Here is a 13,624-nt window from a genome sequence, read left to right as displayed (position 1 = left end):
CTTGTAACTGATCCTAACATGTTTTAAATGTGGTGGATATGCATGCCAGAAACATGTTGAGAATGCAAGAGGCCTAATGATCCAAAAATTTCTAGGAGTAGAAAAAAATTAAATTCTCAAGTTAACGTGTGGTTGGATATTTACCGGAGCCCAACAACCCACTTTTTGCCTATCCTTAAAAATAACAGATACTTTTTGGAATTATCTCTCTCAACATTTGTGCATTTCGATTTTGGATTCTCAAATATTTTTTTTCAGATTCAAACTAATGTTTTCACTCACCCAATTTTCTCGTAAAGAAAAAAGATGTAAGATCACAACAATATGAAAATGGTAGAGTTTATGTATGCAAAATAATTTTGCAACTATAACAAATACAAGAGAAGAAAATTATTTCACGCACTAAAAACTGAACCCAAAAGTTTTGTTATCCATGTTTGTGAAGTTCCATTAGTACAACCTATAATAGATTTGATAGGAAAGAGACTTTTAATGGATCTTAACATGTTTTAAGTGTGGTGGATATGCATGCCCGAAACATGTTGAGGATGCAAGTAGCCTAATGATCCCAAAATTTGATGGAGTAGAAAAAATTAAATTCTCAAGTTAACGTGTGGTTGGATATTTACTGGAGCCCAACAAACCACTTTTTCCCTATCCTTAAAAATCACAGATACTTTTTGAAATTATCTCTCTCAGCATTTGTGCATTTCAATATTGGATGTTCAAATTTTTTTTTCAGATCCAAACTTGAGTTTTCACTCTCCCATTTTTCTCATAAGAAAACATATATAAGATCCCAACAAAATGAAAATTTTAAAGTTTATGTATGCAAAAGAATTTGGAAACTATAAAATATGCAAGAGAAGAAAATTATTTCACGCACTAGAGAATGAACCCCAAAGTTTTGTTATCGTTGTTTGGGAAGTTCCACTAGTACAGCCCCTAATAGATTTGATAGGAAAGTGACTTGTAACTGATCCTTACTTGTTTTAAATGTGGTGGATATGCTTGCCAGAAACATATTGAGGATGCAAGTGGCCTAATGATCCAAAAATTTCAAGGAGTAGAAAAAATTAAATTCTCAAGTTAACAAGTGGTTGGATATTTACCGGAGCCCAACAACCCACTTTTTCCCTATCCTTAAAAATCACAGATACGTTTTGGAATTATCACTCTCAGCATTTATGCAATTCCATTTTGGATGTTCAAATTTTTTTTTTCAGATCCAAACTTGAGTTTTCACTCTCCCATTTTCCTTGTAAAGAAAAAAGATATAAGATCACAACAAAATTAAAATTTAAGAGTTTATGTATGCAAAAGAATTTGGAAACTATAACAAATGCAAGTGAAGAAAATTATTTCACGCACTAAAAAATGAACTCCAATGTTATGTTATCCATGTTTTGGAAGTTCCACAAGTACAACCCGAAATAGATTTGAATGGAAAGAGACTTGTAACGGATCCTAACATGTTTTAAGTGTGGTGGATATGCTTGCCAGAAACATGTTGAGGATGAAAGTGGACTAATGATCCAAAAATTTCAAGGAGTAGGAAAAAATAAATACTCAAGTTAACGTGTGGTTGGATATTTACCGGAGCCCAACAACCCACTTTCTGCCTATCCTTAAAAATCACAGATACTTTTTGGAATTATCTCTCTCAGCATTTGTGCATTTCCATTTTGGATGTTCAACTTTTTTTTTTCAGATCCAAACTTGAGTTTTCACTTTCCCATTTTTCTCGGAAAGAAAAAAGATAGGAGATCACAACAAAATTATAATTTTAGAGTTTATGTATGCAAAACAATTTTGAAACTATAACAAATGCATGTGAAGAAAATTATTTCACGCGCTAAAAAATGAACTCGAAAGTTTTGTTATCCATGTTTGGGAAGTTCCACTAGTAGAACCCATAATAGATATGATAGGAAAGAGACTTGTAATGGATCCTAACATGTTTTAAGTTTGGTGGATATACATGCCATAAACATGTTGAGGATGCAAGTGGCCAAATGATCAGAAAATTTCAAGGAGTAGAAAAAATTAAATTCTCAAGTTTACGTGTGTTTGGATATTTACCGGAGCCCAACAACACACTTTTTGCCTATCCTTAAAAATCATAGATACTTTTTGGAATTATCTCTCTTAGGATTTGTGCATTTCCATTTTGGATATTCAATTTTTTTTTTCAGAAACAAACTTTAGTTTTCACTCTCCCATTTTTCTTGTACAAAAAAAAGATATTAGATCACAACAAAATTAAAATTTTACAGTTTATGTATGCAAAAGAATTTAGAAACAACAACAAATTCAAGCGAAGAAAGTTATTTCACGCACTAAAAAATGAACTCCAATGTTTTTTTATCCATGTTTCGGAAGTTCCACTACTACAAACCCTAATAGATTTGATAGGAATGACTCTTGTAACTGATCCTAACATGTTTTAAGTTTGGTGGATATGCTTGCCAGAAACATGTTGAGGATGCAAGTGGCCTAATGATCCAAAAATTTCAAGGAGTAGAAAAAATTAAATTCTCAAGTTTACATGTGGTTGGATATTTACCGGAGCCCAACAACACACTTTTTGCCTATCCTTAAAAATCACAGATACTTTTTGGAATTATCTCTCTCAGCATTTGTGCATTTCCATTTTGGATATTCAATTTTTTTTTTTCAGAACCAAACTTTTGTTTTCACTCTCCCATTTTTCTCGTACATAAAAAAGATATAAGATCAGAACAAAATTAAAATTTTACAGTTTATGTATGCAAAAGAATTTAGAAACTATAACAAATGCAAGCGAAGAAAATTATTTCACGCACTAAAAAATGAACTCCAAAGTTTTGGTATCCATGTTTGGGAAGTTCCACTAGTACAACCCATACTAGATTTGATAGGAAAGAGACTTGCAACGGATCCTTACATGTTTTAAGTTTGGTGGATATGCTTGCCAGAAACATGTTGATGATGCAAGTGGCCTAATGATCCAAAAATTTGAAGGAGTAGAAAAAATTATATTCTCAAGTTAACGTGTGGTTGGATATTTACCAGAGCCCAACAAACCACTTTTTGCCTATCCTTAAAAATCACAGATACTTTTTGGAATTATCTCTTTCAGCATTTGTGCATTTCCATTTTGGATGTTCAAATTTTTTTTTTCAGATCCAAACTTGAGTTTTCACTTTCCCATTTTTTTCAGAAAGAAAAAAGATAGAAGATCACAACAAAATTATAATTTTAGAGTTTCGGTATGCAAAAGAATTCTGAAACTATAACAAATGCAAGTGAAGAAAATTATTTCATGCACTAAAAAATGAACTCCAAAGTTTTGTTTCCACGTTTGGGAAGTTCCACTAGTACAACCCTTAATAGATTTGATAGGAAAGAGACTTGTAACTGATCCTAACATGTTTTAAGTGTGGTGGATATGCATGCCAGAAATATGTTGAGGATGCAAGTAGCCTAATGATTCAAAAATTTCAAGGAGTAGAAAAAATTAAATTCTAAAGTTACGTGTGGTTGGATATTTATCGGAGCCCAACAACCCACTTTTTGCCTATCCTTAAAAATCACAGATACTTTTTTCAATTATCTCTCTTAGCATTTGTGCATTTCCATTTATGACGTTCAATTTTTTTTTTTTAGATCAAAACTTGAGTTTTCACTCTCCCATTTTTCTCGTAAAGAAAAAAGATATTTGATCACAACAAAATGTAAATTTTAGAGTTTATGTATGCAAATGAATTTGGAAACTATAACAAATGCAAGTAAAGAAAATTATTTCGTGCACTAAAAAATTTTACGTGTGGTTGGATATTTACCGGAGCCCAACAACCCACTTTTTTCCTATCCTTAAAAATTACAGATACTTTTTGGAATTATCTCTCTTAACATTTGTGCATTTCCGTTTTGGATGTTGCTTTTTTGTTTTTGCAGATCCAAACTTAAGTTTTCACTCTCCCATTTTTCTCGTAAAGAAAAACGATATAAGATCACAACAAAATGAAAATTTTAGAGTTTATGTATGCAAAATAATTTGGAAACTATAACAAATGCAAGGGAAGAAAATTATTTCACGCACTAAAACATGAACTCCAAAGTTTTGTTATCCTTGTTTGGGAAGTTCCACAAGTACAACCCCTAATAGATTTGATAGGAGGAATGAGACTTGTAACTGATCCTAACATGTTTTAAGTGTGGTGGATATGCATGCCAGAAACATGTTGAGCATGCAAGTGGCATAATGATCGAAAAATTTCAAGGAGTAGAAAAAATTAAATTCTCAAGTTAACGTGTGGTTGGATATTTACCGGAGCCCAACAACCCACTTTTTGCCTATCCTTAAAAATCGTAGATACTTTTTGGAATTATCTCACTCAGTATTTGTGCATTTCCATTTTAGATGTTCAAATTTTTTTATTCAGATCCAAACTTGAGTTTTCACTGTCCTATTTTTCTCGTAAAGAAAAACGATATAAGATCACAACAAAATGAAAATTTTACAGTTTATGTTTGCAAGAGAATTTGGAAACTATAACAAATGCAAGTGAAGAAAATTATTTGACGCACTGAAAAATGAACTCCAAAGTTTTGTTATCCTTGTTTGGAAAGTTCCACTAGTACAACCTCTAATAGATTTGATAGGAAAGAGACTTGAAACTGATCCTAACAAGTTTTAAGTGTGGTGGGTATCCATGCCAGAAACATGTTGAGGATGCAAGTGGCCTAATGATCCAAAAATTTCATGGAGTAGAAAAAATTAATTTCTCAAGTTAATGTCTGGTTGGATATTTATCGGAGCCCAACAACCCACTTTTTGCCTATCCTTAAAAATCACATATACTTTTTTGAATTATCTCTATTAGCATTTGTGCATTTCCATTTTGGATGTACAATTTTTTTTTTTCAGATCCAAACTTGAGTTTTCACTCTCCCTTTTTTCTCGTAAAGAAAAAATATATTAGATCACAACAAAATGAAAATTTTAGAGTTTATGTATGCAAAAGAATTTGGAAACTATCACAAATGCAAGTGAAGAAAATTATTTCGCGCACTAAAAAATGAACTCCAAAGTTTTGTTATTCATGTTTGGGAAGTTCCACTAGTACAACCCCTCATAGATTTGATAGGAATGAGACTTGTAACTGATCCTTGTATGTTTTGAAGTGTGGTTGATATGCATACTAGAAACATGTTGAGGATCCAAGTCGCCTAATGATCCAAATATTTCAAGGAGTAGAAAAAATTAAATTCTCAAGTTAACATGTGGTTGGATATTTACCGGAGCCCAACAACCCATTTTTTGCCTATCCTTAAAAATCACAGATACTTTTTCAAATTATCTCTCCCAGAATTTGTTCATTTCCATTTTGGATGTTCAGATTTTTTTATTCAGATCCAAACTTGAGTTTTCACTCTCCTGTTTTTCACGTAAAGAAAAAAGATATAAGATCACAACAAAATAAATATTTTAGAGTTTATGTTAGCAAAAGAATTTAGGAACTATAACGAATGCAAGTGAAGAAAATTATTTGACGCACTAAAAAATGAACTCCAAGGTTTTGTTATCCTAGTTTGGCAAGTTCCACTACTACAACCCCTAATTCATTTGATAGGAAAGGGACTTGTAACTGATCCTAACATGTTTTAAGTGTGGTGGATATGCATGCCAGAAACATGTTGGGGATGCAAGTGGCCTAATGATCCAAAATTTTCATGGAGTCGAAAAAATTAATTTCTCAAGTTAACGTGTGGTTGGATATTTATCGGAGCCCAACAACCCACTTTTTGCCTATCCTTAAAAATCACATATACTTTTTGGAATTATCTATCTTAGGATTTGTGCATTTCCATTTTGGATGTTCAATTTTTTTCTTTTCAGATCCAAACTTGAGTTTTCACTCTCCCATTTTTCTCGTAAAGAAAAAAGATATAAGATCACAACAAAATTAATATTTTAGAGTTTATGTATGCTAAAGAATTTGGAAACTGTAACAAATTCAAGTGAAGAAAATTGTTTCACGCACTAAAAAATGAACCCCAAAGTTTTGTTACCCATGTATGGGAAGTTCCACTTGTACAACCCCTAATAGATTTGATAGGAAAGAGACTTGTAACTGATCCTAACATGTTTTAAATGTGGTGGAAATGCATGCCAGAAACATGTTGAGGATGCAAGTGGCCTAAGGATCAAAAAATTTCAAGGACTAGAAAAAATTAAAATCTCAAGTTAAAATGTGGTTGGATATTTACCAGAGCCCAACAACCCTTTTTTTGCCTATCCTTAAAAATCATCGATACTTTTTCGAATTATCTCTCTCAGCATTTGTGCATTTCCATTTTGGATGTTCAAATTTTTTTTTCAAGTCCAATCTTCAGTTTTCACTCTCCCATTTTGCTCATAAAGAAAAAAGATATTTGATCACAAATAATTGAAAATTTTAGAGTTTTGAATGCAAAAGAAGTTGGAAACTATAACAAATGCAAGTGAAGAAAATTATTTCAGGCATTAAAAAATGAACCCCAAAGTTCTGTTATCCATGTTTGGGAAGTTCCACTAGTACAACCCCTAATAGATTTGATTGGAAAGAGACGTGCAACTGAGCCTAACGTGTTTTAAGTTTGGGGGATATGCATGCAAGAATCATGTTGAGAATGCAAGTGGCCTAATGATCCAAATATTTCAAGGAGTAGAAAAAATTAAATTCTCAAGTTAACGTGTGGTTGGATATTTAACGCAGCCCAACAACCACTTTTTGCCTATCCTTAAAAATGACAAATACTTTTTGGAATTATCTCTCTCAGCATATGTGCATCTCCATTTTGGATGTTCAAATTTTTTTTTTCAGATCCAAATTTGAGTTTTCTCTCTCCCATTTTTCTCGTAAAGTAAAAAGATATAAAATCACAACAAAATAAAAATTTTACAGTTTATGTACGCAAAAGAATTTGGAAACTATAACAAATGCAAGCGAAAAAAATTATTTCATGCACTAAAAAATGAACTCTAAAGTTTTTTTCCATGTTTGTGAAGTTCCACTAGTACAACCCCTAGTAGATTTGATAGGAAAGAGACTTGCAACTGATCGTAACATGTTTTAAGTTTTGGGGGATATGCAAGCAAGAAACATGTTGAGATGCAAGTGGCCTAATGATCCAAATATTTCGAGGAGTAGAAAAAATTAAATTCTCAAGTTAACGTGTGGTTGGATATTTAACGCAGCCCAACAACCACTTTTTGCCTATCCTTAAAAATCACAGATACTTTTTGGAATTATCTCTCTCAGCATTTGTGCATTTCTAGTTTGGATGTTCAAATTTTTTTTAGATCGAAACCTGAGTTTTCTTTCTCCCATTTTTCTCGTAAAGAAAAAAGGTATAAGATCACAACAAAATGAAAATTTTAGAGTTTACGTAAGCAATACAATTTGGAAACTATAACAAATGCAAGTGAAGAAAATTATTTCACGCACACAAAAATGAACCCCAAAGTTTTGTTATCCATGTTTGGGAAGTTCCACTACTATAACCCCTAGCAAAGAGACTTGTAATTGATCCTAATATGTTTTATGTGTGGTGGATATCCATGGCAGAAACATGTTGAGGATCCAAGTGATCAAAAAAATTCAAGGAGTAGAAAAAATTAAATTCTTGAGTTAACGTGTGTTTGGATATTTACCGGAGCCCAACAACACACTTTTTGCCTATCCTTAAAAATCACAGATACTTTTTGGAATTATCTCTCTTAGGATTTGTGCATTTCCATTTTGGATATTCAATTTTTTTTTTCAGAAACAAACTTTAGTTTTCACTCTCCCATTTTTCTTGTACAAAAAAAAGATATTAGATCACAACAAAATTAAAATTTTACAGTTTATGTATGCAAAAGAATTTAGAAACAACAACAAATTCAAGCGAAGAAAGTTATTTCACGCACTAAAAAATGAACTCCAATGTTTTTTTATCCATGTTTCGGAAGTTCCACTACTACAAACCCTAATAGATTTGATAGGAATGACTCTTGTAACTGATCCTAACATGTTTTAAGTTTGGTGGATATGCTTGCCAGAAACATGTTGAGGATGCAAGTGGCCTAATGATCCAAAAATTTCAAGGAGTAGAAAAAATTAAATTCTCAAGTTTACATGTGGTTGGATATTTACCGGAGCCCAACAACACACTTTTTGCCTATCCTTAAAAATCACAGATACTTTTTGGAATTATCTCTCTCAGCATTTGTGCATTTCCATTTTGGATGTTTGGGAAGTTCCACTCGTAGAACCCCTAATAGATTTGATTGGAAAGAGACTTGTAACTGATCCTAACATGTTTTAAGTGTGGTGGATATGCATGCCATAAACATGCAGAGGATGCAAGTGGCCTAATGATCCAATAATTTCAAGGAGTAGAAAATATTAAATTCTCAAGTTAACTTATGGTTGGACAACCCACTTTTTGCCTATCCTTGAAAATCACAGATATTTTTTGGAATTATCTCTCTCAGCGTTTGTGCATTTCGATTTTGGATGTTCAAATTTTTTTTTCAGATCCGATCTTGTGTTTTCACTCTCACATTTTCTCGTAAAGAAAAAAGATATTAGATCACACCAAAAGGAAATTTTTTGAGTTTATGAATGCAAAAGAATTTGGAAACTATAACAAATGCTAAAGAAGAAAAATATTTCTCACACTGAAAAATGAACCCCAAAGTTTTGTTATCCATGTTTGGGAAGTTCCACTAGTAGAACCCCTAATAGATTTGATAGGAAAGAGACTTGTAACTGAACCTAACATGTTTTAAATGTGGTGGATAAGAATGCCAGAAACATGCTGAGGATGCAAGTGGCCTAATGATCCAAAAATTTCAAGGAGTAGAAATAATTAAATTCTCAAGTTAACGTGTGGTTGGATATTTAACGAAGCCCAACAACCCACTTTTTGCCTATCCTTAAAAATCACAGATACTTTTTGGAATTATCTCTCTCAGCATTTGTGCATTTCGATTTTGGATTCGCAAATATTTTTTTTTCATATCCAAACTTGTGTTTTCACTCTCCCATTTTTCTCGTAAACAAAAAAGATATAAGATCACAACAAAATTAAAATTGTAGAGTTTATGTATGCAAAATAATTTGGCAACTATAAAAAATACAAGAGAAGAAAATTATTTTACGCACTTGAAAATGAACCCAAAAGTTTTGTTATCCATGTTTGGGAAGTTCCACTAGTACAACCCCTAATAGATTTGATAGGAAAGAGACTTGTAACGGATCCTAACATGTTTTAAGTGTGGTGGATATGCATGCAAGAAACATGTTGAGAATGGAAGTGGCCTAATGATCTAAAAATTTCGTGGAGTGGAAAAAATTAAATTCTCAAGTTAACTTGTGGTTGGATATTTACCAGAGCCCAACAACCCACTTTTTACTTATCCTTAAAAATCACAGATATTTTTTGGAATTCTGGCTCTCTGCATTAGTGCATTTCCATTTTGGATGTTCAAATTTTTTTTTTCAGATCCAAATTTGAGTTTTCACTCTCCCATTTTTCTTGCAAGGAAAAAAGGTATAAGATCACGACAAAATTGAAATTTTAGAGTTTATGTTTGCAAATGAATTTGGAAACTATAACAAATGCAAGTGAAAAAAATTATTTCACGCACTAAAAAATGAACCCCAAAGTTTTGTTATCCATGTTTGGGAAGTTCCACTAGTACAACCCCTAATAGATTTGATAGGAAAGAGACTTGTAACTGATCCTAACATGGTTTAAATGTGGTGGATTAGCATGCGAGAAACATGTTGAAAATACAAGTGGCCTAATGATCCAAATATTTCAAGGAGTAGAAAAAATTAGATTCTCAAGTTAACGTGTGGTTGGATATTTACCGGAGCCCAAAAACCCACTTTTTGCCTATCCTCAAAAATCACAGATACTTTTTGGAATTATCTCTCTCAGCATTTGAGCATTTCGATTTTGGATGTTCAATTTTTTTTTTTTCAGATCCAAACTTGAGTTTTCACTCTCGCATTTTTCTCGTAAAGAAAAAAGATATTAGATCACAACAAAATGAAAATTTTAGAGTTTATGTATGCAAAAGAATTTGGAACCTATAACAAATGCAAGAGAAGAAAATTATTTCATGCACTAAAAAATGAACCCCAAAGTTTTGTTATCCATGTTTGGGAGTTCCACTAGTACAACCCCTAATAGATTTTATAGGAAAGAGACTTGTAACTGAACCTAACATGTTTTAAATGTGGTGGATAAGAATGCCAGAAATATGTTGAGGATGCAAGTGGCCTAATGATGAAAAAATTTCAAGGAGTAGAAAAAATTTAATTCTCAAGTTAACGTGTGGTTTGATATTTACTAGAGCCCAACAACCCACTTTTTGGCTATCCTTAAAAATCACAGATAATTTTTGGAATTATCTCTCTCAACATTTGTGCATTTCGATTTTGGATTCTCAATTATTTTTTTTCAGATCCAAACTTTTGTTTTCACTCTCCCATTTTTTTCGTAAAGAAAAAAGATATAAGATCACAACAAAATTAAAATTGTAGAGTTTATGTAAGCAAAATAATTTGGCAACTATAACAAATGCAAGAGAAGAAAATTATTGCTCGCACTAAAAAATGAACCCCAAAGTTTTGTTATCCATGTTTGGGAAATTCCACTAGTACAACTCCAAATAGATTTGATAGGAAAGAGACTTGTAACTGATTCTAACTTGTTTTAAGTGTGGTGGATATGCATGCTAGAAAAATGTTGAGGATGCAAGTGGCCTAATGATCCAAAAATTTCAAGGAGTGGAAAAAATTAATTTCTCAAGTTAACGTGTGGTTGGATATTTACCAGAGCCCAACCACCCACTTTTTGCGTATCCATAAAAATCACTGATACTTTTTGGAATTATCTCTCCAGCATTTGTGCATTTCCATTTTGGATGTTCAAATTTTTTTTTCAGATCCAAACTTGAGGTTTCACTCTCCCATTTTTCTCGTAAAGAAAAAAGATATAAGATAGAAAAAATTAAAATTTTAGAGTTTATGTATGCAAAAGAATTTGGAAACTATAACAAATGCAAGTGAAGAAAATTATTTCACGCACTAAAAAATGAACTCGAAAGTTTTGTTATCTGTGTTTGGGAAGTTCCACTAGTACAACCCCTAATAGATTTGATAGGAAAGAGACCCTTAACTAATCCTAACACGTTTTAAGTGTGGTGGATATGCATGCCAGAAACATGGTTAGGATGCAACTGGCCTAATGATCCAAAAATTTCACGGAGTAGGAAAAATTAAATTCTCAACTTAACATGTGGTTGGATATCTACCGAAGCCCAACAACCCACTTTTTACTTATCCTTAAAAATCACCGATATTTTTTGGAATTAACTTTCTCAGCATTTGTGCATTTCCTTTTTGGATGTTCAATTTTTTTTTCATATCCAAACATGAGTTTTCACTCTCCCATTTTTCTCGAAAAGAAAAAAGATATAAGATCAAAACAAAATTAAAATTCTAGAGTTTATGTATGAAAAAGAATTTAGAAACTATAACAAATGTAAGCGAAGAAAATTATTTCACGCACTAAAAAATGAACTCAAAGGTTTGGTTACCCATGTTTGGGAAGTTCAACTAGTACAACCCATAATAAATTTGATAGGAAAGAGGCTTGTAACGCATCATATCATGTTTTATGTGTGGTGGATATGCATGCCAGAAACATGTTGAGGATGTAAGTGGCCTAATGATCCAAAAATTTCACTGAGTAGAAAAAATTAAATTCTCAAGTTTACGTGTGGCTGGATATTTACTGGAACCCAACAACACACTTTTTTCCTATCCTTAAAAATCACAGATACTTTTTGGAATTATCTCTCTCAGCATTTGTGCATTTCCATTTTGGATGTTCAATTTTTTTTTTTTTCAAAACCAAACTTTAGTTTTCACTCTCCCATTTTTCTCGTACAAAAAAAAGTTATAAAATCACAACAAAATTAAAATTTTACAGTTTATGTATGCAAAAGAATTTGGAAACTATAACAAATACAAGCAAAGAAAATTATTTCACGCACTAAAAAATGAAGTCTAAAGTTTTGTTATCCATATTTGGGAAGTTCCACTAGTACAACCCATAATAGATTTGATAGGAAAGAGAATTGTAATGGATCCTAATATGTTTTAAGTGTTGTGGATATGCATTGCAGAAACATGTTGAGGATGCAAGTGGCCTAATGAACCAATAATTTCAAGGAGTATAAAAAATTAAATTTTCAAGTTAATGTGTGGTTGGATATTTACCACAGCCCAACAACCCACTTTTTGCCTATCCTTAAAAATAACACATACTTTTTGAAATTATCTCTCTCAGCATTTGTGCATTTCCATTTTGGATGTTCAAATTTGTTTTTTGAGATCCAAACTTGAGTTTTCACTCTCCCATTTTTCTCGTAAGAAAAAAGATATAAGATCACAACAAAATCAAAAATTTAGAGTTTATGTATGCAAAAGAATTTGGAAACTATAAAAAATTCAAGTGAAGAAAGTTATTTCACGCACTTAAAAATGAACACCAAAGTTTTGTTATCCTTGTTTGGGAAGTTCCACTAGTACAACCCATAATAGATTTGATACGAAAGAGACTTGTAATGGATCCTAACACTTTTAAATGTGGTGGATATGCATGCCAGAAACACGTTGAGGATGCAAGTGCCCTAATGTTCCAAAATTTTCAAGGAGTAGAAAAAATTAAATTCACAACTTAATGTGTGGTTGGATATTTACTGGAGCCCAACAACCCACTTTTTGCCTAAGCTTAAAAATCACAGATACTTTTTGGAATTATCTCTCACAGCAATTGAGCATTTCCATTTTAGATGTTCAATTTTTTTTCTTCTGATCCAAACTTGACTTTTAACTCTCCCATTTTTCTCGTAAAGAAAAAAGCTATAAGATCACAACAAAATGAAAATTTTAGAGTTTATGTATGCGAAAAAATTTAGAAACTATAACAAATGCAACAGAAGAAAATTATTTCACACACTAAAAAATGAACCCCAAAGTTTTGTTATCCATGTTTGTGAAGTTCCACTAGTAGAACCCCTAATAGATTTGATAGGAAAGAGACTTGTAACTGATCCTAACATGTTTTAAATGTGGTGGATAAGCATGCCAGAAACAACTTGAGGATACATGTGGCCTAATGATCCACAAATTTCAAGGAGTAGAAAAAATTAAATTCTCAAGTTAACCTGTGGTTGGATATTTACCGGATCCCAACAACCCACTTTTTGGCTATCCTGAAAAATCACAGATATTTTTTGGAATTAACTCTCTCTGGATTTGTACATTTCCTTTTTGGATGTTGAAATTTTTTTTCCTATCCAAACTTGAGTTTTCACTCTCCCATTTTTCTCGTAAAGAAAAATATATAAGACGACAACAAAATTAAAATTTTAGAGTTTATGTATGAAAAAGAATTTGGAAACTATAACAAATGCAAGTGAAGAAAATTATTTCATGCACAAAAAATGAACTCAAAGGTTTGGTTATCAATGTTTGGGAAGTTCCACTAGTACAACCCCTAATAGATTTGATAGGAAAGAGACTTGCAA

The sequence above is a fragment of the Aristolochia californica genome, unplaced genomic scaffold (assembly GCF_029961685.1).
Source record: "Aristolochia californica isolate CCGP_79_NKW_82.1479 unplaced genomic scaffold, dmAriCali1.0.hap1 SCAF_10, whole genome shotgun sequence".
Lineage (NCBI taxonomy): Eukaryota > Viridiplantae > Streptophyta > Magnoliopsida > Piperales > Aristolochiaceae > Aristolochia > Aristolochia californica.
Note: the sequence above shows the minus strand (reverse complement) of the source record.